Genomic DNA, 8,872 nt, shown 5'->3' with positions numbered 1-8,872 from the left:
GTCTTGGAGGGGGGTCGATGTCGTCGTCTGTCTTGGGTTGGGGGGGGCGAAGTCGTCGCCTGTCTTGGGGGGGGGGGGGGGGGGCAATATTATCACCTGTCTTGGGGGGGGTGGGGGGGCGAGGTCGTCGCCTGTCTTGGGGCGGGGGCGCGAGGTCGTCGCCTGTCTTGGGGGTGGGCGCCGATGTCGTCGCCTGTCTTGGGGAGGGGGGGCAAGGTCGCCTGTCTTCGGCGGGGGGGGAGGGCGATGTCGCCTGTCTTGGGGGGCGGGCGAGGTCATCGCCTTTCGGGGGTGGGCGGGTCGAGCGCGACGTCGTCGCCTGTCTTGGGGGGGGGTGTCGAGGTCGTCGTCTGTCGTGGGGGGGCGGATCGAAGTCATCGCCTGTCTTGGGGTGGGGGGGCAAGGTCACCTGTGTTCGGCGGGGGGGGAGGGGGATTTCGCCTGTCTTGGGGGGCGGGCGATGTCGTATTCTGTCTTTGGGGAGGGGCAAGGTCGTCGCCTGTCTTGGGGGGGGGCGAGATCATCGCCTTTGGGGGGTGGGCGGGTGGAGCGCGACGTCGTCGCCTGTCTTGGGGGGGGGGGGGCGTCGAGGTCGTCGTGTGTCGTGGGGGGGCGGATCGAAGTCATCGCCTGTCTTGGGGTGGGGGGGATGTCATCGCCTGTCTTGGGGGGCGGGGGCGAGGTCATCGTCTATCCTGGGGGGGGGGGGGGGCTGAAATCGTCGCCTATCCTGCGGGGGGGGCCTGAAAGCGTCGCCTGTCTTGGGGGGGGGGGTCGAGGTCGTCGTCTGTTGGGGGGGGGGGGGGGGGGGGTCGACATCGTCGCCTGTCTTGGGTGGCGGGGGCGAGGTCATTGTCTATCCTTGGTGGGGGGGGGGCTGAAATCGTTGCCTATCCTGGGGGAGGGGGGCTGAAATTGTCGCCTGTCTTGGGGTGGGGGGGGTGAAGTCGTCGTCTGTGTTGGGGGGGGGGGGGGGGGCAAGGTCGTCGTCTATCCTGGGGGGGGGGCAGGGGCTGAAGTCGTCGCCTGTCTTGGGGGGGGGTGGGGGGCGATGTCGCCTGTCTTGGGGGGGGGGGGGGGGGTGCCTAGGTCGTCGCTTGTCTTGGGTGGGGGGGGTGGCGAGGTCGTCGTCTATCCGGGGGTGGGGTGGGGAGGGGGGTTGAAATCGTTGCCTGTCTTGGGGGGGGGGGTGGGGGTCGAAGTCGTTGCCTGTCTTGGGGAGGGGGGTGCCGATGTCGTTTGTCTTTTGCGGGGAGGGGTGTGGGGTGAGGTCGTCGCCTGTCTTGGGGGGGGGGACAACGTTGCCTCTCTTCGGGGGTGGGGGGGGCAAGGTCGCCTGTCTTCGCGGGGGGGGATGGGCGAGCTCGTCGCATTTCGTGGGGTGGGGGGGGTGATGTCCTCTGTCTTGATGAGTGGGGGGGGGTGCGCGGTGTCGCCTGTCTTGGGGGGGGGGGGGGGGGGGGCGCGAGGTCGTTGCCTGTCTTTGGGTGGGGCAAAGTTGTCGCTTGTGGGGGGGGGGGCGGTGTCATCGCCTGGTTTTGGGGGCGGGGGGGTGAAGTTGTCGCCTCTCTTGGGGGGGGGGGTGGGGCCGAAGTCGTCGCCTGTCGGGGGCGGGGCGTGGGCCCATGTCATCGTCTGTGTTGTGGCGGTGCTGTCGTTGTCATCTCTCTTGGGGGGGTGATGTCGGGAAGTAGTTGGCTACATGCAATAGCGATATCATTATCCTAAATGATGTGCTTTAGTTTCCTGTGAAAAACAAAAATGCTACTGGGTTCGCTTCTTTTCTAGCAAGACCACGCACGCGACCTAACTTCTAACAAAACCATGTTCTAGATAGGAGTAAAGAACAAAGCAGAATTAGATCCTATAAGATTTCCTTCTCAGAAATACCACAGGCTGCAATATAAATTATTTACTGTACATTGCCAACAATTCAGAGTGACCTTGACATTCTGACTAACTCCCCTAAGAGTCCCAAAGGACAGAATAGACAAAAAACCACGGAATTGCATGACATGTATCAGAAACTGTATGAACCAGCCTAACTAACACCTAAGTTGCTAGAACAAAAATAAATTGCAAAACATGACAAACACCCCCACAGGAGATTTATCGATAACATATGAAGGTGATCCTCTTCTCTGAAAAACTCCGGAAGAGATCTAAGCTGACGACACACGTCTTTGGGATACCAGATACCAAATAAAGACATGTGATAAGATGGAAAACAAATAGATGGCTCTGGAGCACAAAGATGGTTTCAGAAAAGGTTCTGGCAAAACGAGAGGCATTGTCATGGGGATTAGAGAGACCAAAGAAGTCTCGGGGATGCAACGAATTCAAAAGGGAATCGAACAAAGTAGAGATGTCCTCAGGGGGCCGGGGAACTCAATGGAGGTGCACCGAATGGATGGGAGGACAGAAAGACCGACTGGGGTAACAGATGCAGATGCAGGAAGGGTTCCAAATGGAAAAAAGGAGCTCAAAGAGCCCTCACGAGAGCTCGGCAATGGGAGCGGAGGAGTCCTGAGCGGGCCTTGGAGACCAAAGAAACCTTGGAGATAACAAAGGGGAACTGCAAAGGGGATTTCAACAAAGTACAGATGTCATCAGGGGATGAATGAAGGCATGCTCAACGGTTAAAAGTGTGACTCAAATTCTTCCTTGTATTCATGATACAAGTCTGGGACTTCACAATGAAAACACCAAAGTCAAACAAACAAACAAAAAAAAAAATCATACCTTCAGCATGAAAGAGATTGCTATTACCATCTAAAGCTAGGATTTAGCCAGTGTAAGCACAACACCCAGTGTTTCCAGTGCCAAGCTCTACACTGCGTGTCAGCTGTCAGAGAGGCAAGGGGGGCTGGAGCTCGATGCGCCAACTGTCAAATCAAATAGACGAAAACACCAACTTTTCAGTTTATTTTTTAAATAAATTTCACTCATGGATGACTAGCAAGAAATGCATGTTCATACATTAACTATAAGCTATTGAACAATCCTCTCTGTTTTCTAAGTAATTTGAGTCAAACTAATGCCTTATTATGAAAGACAAGACCTACTAGATCTTTCCTCGAGATAATTTTTTGGTTGTAAGTTAGGGCATCAGTTCTGAAACACTCCTTCCTATTATGGGAGGATTTTATAGTTACCACTGCAATTAAAAAAAAACCAACAAAACCCTTTTCCCCCATAAAGTTTGTGGCTACATGGCATTCTCCTAGGAGACTTTCATAGGTCTTCGTGTTCCACAAAAGTTCTTGTCAAAGCTAAAAATTTTGATGGTGGTAGGTCAAGGCAAGGTTTCCATGATGAAATTTTCAGTGAACTTTGCCTAATGATCACTGATTTATTCCATCTTAAGAAAGAATAACTGGGGTTTTTTCCCCTTAAACATAAATGGATCCAAGGACATGTTACATCAATTTCCTTCCTTTTACAGCCAGGCAATCTCAATAAAGCTGAACTGTGAATCGTACAGTATCTGTGGTCTAAATTCAACTTAGAAATGGTTTCACCACTTCTTTTTGAAACATAGTACACATTTATCTTGGACCAGTTTGTTAATGTGTAGAAATTAATATTTTGGTTTTAACAACCAAGTCAAATATGACACTAAATCAAAATTTTTGAAAAGTACGAAGGAGGAGTTACCTGTTCACCAATTCTAACTTTACAATGAACACTGAAAATGCAGTCAGTGTGGCTGTTGCTTAACAATCACAAATTTTACAGGTGAGTCTGAAAACAAGCAGGCTCTGCTGCAAACGTTTGGTTCTCTGAGATGCTGATCTATAAAAGACCTCTAACAAACTACCGCAGCTTAACAGACACTTAGTTTACAGTTTAACACCTGTAACAATAAAATAATTAAAACAGGACTTTCAACAACATAGGTAATGGCACATAACTTGGAATTATAAAGTGACTTTAACCCCTTACGATGACATCTTAAAAAGTATTTGGATACAGAACTTCCAAGCTCACCTTAAGAGGTCAACACATTAACTCTTAGAGAAGTCATTCGCCGTTGACAAACCTTGTACTACTCACCCTTAAGACTCACTGCAGTATCAGTTACATTAACTATGAAAAACACATCTCCTTGTCTTTCCAATAAACTGTTCCATTTGAAGTTTTTGACAGCCAGGATACACGGGAAGTGAAAAGAAAGTGAAAGTCAGTCAGCATTGTTCAACATCATTTTAATCTCCACCAATGGAAAATAATATAAAATATAAACATGTTAACACAAACAGAAAATGTTTTGGAAAAGACCATATGGTACTATGACAGGGTTTTAGTTTATAGAAATGTAATTTATAATTTTATAAAAAATATATGAAAGAATAACAACATCTTTCAGTAACATCAGACAGTATAGAAAAAATAAATCTCAACATTAGTTGTACTCTGATGGTCCTTCTAGTAAGAAATTTAAAAGTGCTTTTCAATAACAGTGTTACAACTCAAGATTAGTGCAATATGTCAAATCTGTTTTAAAGCAGATATTTATAGCAATTATGCAAGTTCTTACAATCAACAAAGCCCAATCTAAAAATTAACACTAAGTGAGGTAAGTATTCTAATTAGAATTAAACATTCCTTAAACAGCTTACACACCAATTCTACTGCAAGGAAAATACTGGTGCTCCTTCATAGAAAGGCTCAAACCTAAATATGACGTGAAACTTACACTACAAACCAGTGAATACTTGGAATTTAAAAAAGCTCTTGAAAAATATACAGTTTAGTATGTTTACAACCCAATGCTACAAACAGTACCTAATGCAAAATATACCAGCTTAAATAAACCCAAACTTTACAGTTAGTGTACTGAATTTGCTTTTGAATACACTATTTTGTTCCGAAGTCCTCCTAGAAGCTCCCATATAAAGTTAGCACATTAACTTAATGTAGAAATTTCACTGTATTTTTATCTGTAAATATGAACAATTTGGTTACAAACTATGACTGCAACTATGAGTACCGTTACTCTTCAGGCAAGTGAAAAACACAGCACTAGTTGGGGGGGAAAAAAAAAAATCAAGATTTACTCTTCCCTGTTTTATACATGACAAGCTGGCAATAATAAAAGATACCCTATAGTTCTACAGGTTTTCTGCGGGAATTTGCAGAACTCTAAAACCAGTTTTCATTTTATTGTAGTTTCTTTACTCTGTGATTTACAAGTAACTATTGCCTTTTATATGCAGGAGGCAAAAACTAGACTGCTAATGCTGAGCCCTTATGGCTCATTTGCATATGGAGCCAAAGGCAGTTCATATTTTATTTCTCAAGGTGTTTATAAGCAGGATTTAAGTCACTATCAACAACAGGAATAAAGTATAAATTAATGAACTTTCATTCTAATAGGCTATGGCTTAAAAAGCCTACCAACTGAACTGTTTTTTATAGTATTGCACTGAACTTTAGTATTGAACTGACAGTTGAAGCCCGCACAGAACCCATTTTATAACAATATTGCAATAAAAAAAGCAATCAATAAAATGCAGTATCTAAAAAAAAGGCCAGTAGTTTAGTCCTTTCTCCCACCACAGTCTGAACTGCATCATCTGAAATAGGTCTGGGACAGTCTTTGGATACCAGCTACAAGTTCTTTCAACATAACAGACAACCCATAACAATAAGAGAAGCAATTAGAGTTTTCTACAGTAATATTATAAACTGAAAGACAGTACCCCTGAGTGTATGTCTCAAATACCTTAGAAGGACTTGTTGCCTTTGCTCAAGATAGCTTCAGAAATTAGACACAATTATTCTGTGACTGCATATTATCTCTACTCTGTTATTTTACTGGCACGTTGAGTCCTTTTTAAATATGCTATATTAACCCTGATAACGATGTGGAGACTTCCTGCTCCTAAACCAGGAAGCTGCTTCCTAAAATGCAGTAAGTTGTCATTGCAGTGACAAGTTGCTTAAGGCTTTAGTAGAGTCTCTAATCATCTGTTCTACCTTGGGATTTCCAGCTCCACTGGTTGCCAGCTCCTTGTCAATAAGCCCCAGGTCAGGCAAGTCGGGGATGGAATCGGCAACAATCTGCACTGTCCTCTTCTGGTCACCTCCAGGTGTTCCCATCAGGATTGGGATTCTGCGGCTTCTGGCAGCCTCGAACACAACTTCACCTCTCTTCACAATTCCCTGTGAATTTACAACAGTTAAAAAAAAAAAGTAGTGATACAAATACAGTATTTTAGTTCTAGCCTGTAGTTTACAAATATGTACTGAACGCTTGATAACGGATTAAGCCCTACATTTTACAAGGCAAATAAAAAAATCATTTAGAAGTCCTGTTAGCAGATTTACATGCACAATCATTAAAAAAAAAGGGAAAATCAGCAAATCAAAAATCCCTGAATTGGTTTTAGAGGACACAACAGATGTATAAATTTAGTATAAATTCCTAGAAGAATTCTTGCTTAAAAGCCATAAAGTCTGACTACAAAGTTTAGAAATACTCACCCTATTTTACAGGTGAGGAATTGAGACTAAGAAAGATCGTCTGAATTCAAAGTGCTTTAGTTTGTGCTCAACTTGCATAGTACCCTCTGACAAGTTTAGCAATTTGATCCAAGATTTCACAAACCTACAGAAGAACCAAAAATTCAAATCAGAGTTTACATGTTCACAATCGCTAGCTGAATTCTAAGCTTTCAGTTTCTTTAATAAAAAGGCTAATACTGAAAGAATCTATGGCTGAAGGGGGAGTTGCAGAATATAAGTATGGTAAATCCATAAAAAGGAAAATAAATTCTAAATAACCTCTTACTAATAGAGAAAGGTATGGAATTGAAAAGTAACAAAGGTTGCTGACCAAGAGATACTGTACTGTCATTGAACCCATACAACAGAAGACTTTGAGCCTCTTGGATTTCAAGTACATGTGGGGAAAATAATTCAGAAATAAGTGAAAACAGAATTCAAATCTACTTCTGTGGAAAAAGTAGAAGCAGAGAGTCCCAGAGATACATAGGAGGCATAAATAATCCATTACAGCTCCTCAAAAACAAAAGACTAACAACATAATAGACAACTGTTTACAACGGACAGCTCAAAATTTAAATAACATCAAAAGCGGGACAAAGGGAAAGGGATTAAAATACAATCAAAAACAAAAAAATTAAGGAAGCAGAGCAAAAGTGTTACAACAAAATGAATATGCGCTACTCTGACTGGTTAGAGGAGGACTGTTAATACATCAAGAAATATTACCCTGCCATTAAAAAAAATTAGACCACAAACAAATGGTAGAAGGAAAGAATAAAATTCAAATGTAGCTGAAAAAATATTTTGTAAAACCATACAACAGTAATGGGTTTTGTATAGTTTGACACAGCCCTGTAAAAGAACAATGAGAATAAGGAATAATAACTGAAAAATAAGAGAAAGGGAACTGAAGAATTATCTTAGGAACAGATCCTTAAAGGAAGTAACAGCACTACAGAATGAGCCGTACGTCCCTTGGGAACCATGGCGGGAGGCAGCAGACATGGTACCACACAAGGACTGGAAGCAGTCACCGTTCACAGGAGCCTGACCGCCTCATCCCTGCTCCAGCATCTTTAGTGGCTGAGCCTGGACGAGCTGAGGGGAAAACATGTGGGCTTATTCCAGCATCTGCCTGTTACCAAGAAAGAAAATACATCAAGTGACAATGACAGCCCGACACCATTCCCACTTACAAACAAAGGGAGACTTACCTGCTACACCTCAAGTTTTCTGGCTATAGCCTCAAGCACCAAGAAACTATCACTCATAGCACTCTGAGGAGGCATAATTTTGAGTAGAATTAACCCTGTGGCGTCCATCTTGCCATTTTATTCCCAAGAACTGAATCTCCTGTGCTGGTCCCTTGATCTTGCTTTTCTTTATGGCAAACCCAGCTCTCAGAAGAATCTCAATTACTTTTCGTCCTTTCTTGAACACTTCTGCCTTGTTGCCCCACACAATGATGTCATCGATGTACTGTAGATGTTCAGGGGCATCACCCTTTTCCAGTGCAGTTTGAATTAGTCCATCACAAATAGTGGGGCTGTGCTTCCACCCCTGGGGCAGTCGATTCCAGGTATATTGGACACCCCTCCACGTGAAAGCAAACTGTGGCCTGCACTCTTCTGCCAAAGGAATTGAAAAGAATGCATTGGCGATGTCGATTGTTGTGTACCACCTGGCTGCCTTTGACTCCAGTTCATATTGGAGCTCTAACATATCTGGTACAGCAGCACTCAGTGGTGGCGTCACTTCGTTCAGGCCACGATAGTCTGCTGTCAACCTCCACCCTCCGTCAGACTTCCGCACTGGCCACATTGGGCTATTAAAAGGCGAATGTGTCTTACTGATGACACCTTGGTCTCCAGTTGACGGATCAGTTCTTGGATGGGAGCCAGAGAGTCTCGGTTCGTGCGATACTGCCGTCGGTGCATGGTCCTCGTAGCAATTGGCACCTGTTGTTCTTCAACTCGCAACAGTCCTACAACAAAAGGATCTTCCGAGAGGCCAGGCAGATTAGACAACTGTTTGACTTTCTCTGTGTTCACACTGGCCACACCAAAAGCCCATCGGTATCCTTTTGGGTCTTTGAAATACCCCCTCTTGAGGTAGTCAATGCCCAAGATACAAGGGGCTTCTGGGCCAGTTACAATGGGACGTTTTTCCCACTCGTCCCCGGTCAAGCTAACCTCAGCCTCCAGTACTGACAGTTCTTGACATCCGCCTGTCACTCCTGAGATCCAGATAGGTTCTGCCCCTCTATAGCCTGATGGCATTAATGTACACTGTGCCCCGGTGTCGATTAAAGCCTGGTACTTCTGTGGATTTGATGTGCCAGGCCATCGAATCCACACTG

General features: G+C 44.7%; 1 long non-coding RNA gene across 1 annotated transcript; it reads right to left on the bottom strand.

Moving 5' to 3' along the window:
• Positions 1 to 4,187: 4,187 nt before the first annotated feature.
• Positions 4,188 to 8,097, bottom strand: LOC141919116 (uncharacterized). Its single transcript, XR_012621878.1, has 2 exons — positions 6,490 to 8,097; positions 4,188 to 6,168 (listed from the first exon to the last, which is right to left on the bottom strand). It is a non-coding gene; the product is annotated as an uncharacterized LOC141919116 (long non-coding RNA).
• Between the last annotated feature and the right edge of the window lie 775 nt (positions 8,098 to 8,872).

Source organism: Strix aluco, unplaced genomic scaffold, assembly GCF_031877795.1.
Source record: "Strix aluco isolate bStrAlu1 unplaced genomic scaffold, bStrAlu1.hap1 HAP1_SCAFFOLD_80, whole genome shotgun sequence".
Classification (NCBI taxonomy): Eukaryota; Metazoa; Chordata; class Aves; order Strigiformes; family Strigidae; genus Strix; species Strix aluco.
Note: the sequence above shows the minus strand (reverse complement) of the source record. Positions and strands in the feature narration are given on the sequence as shown.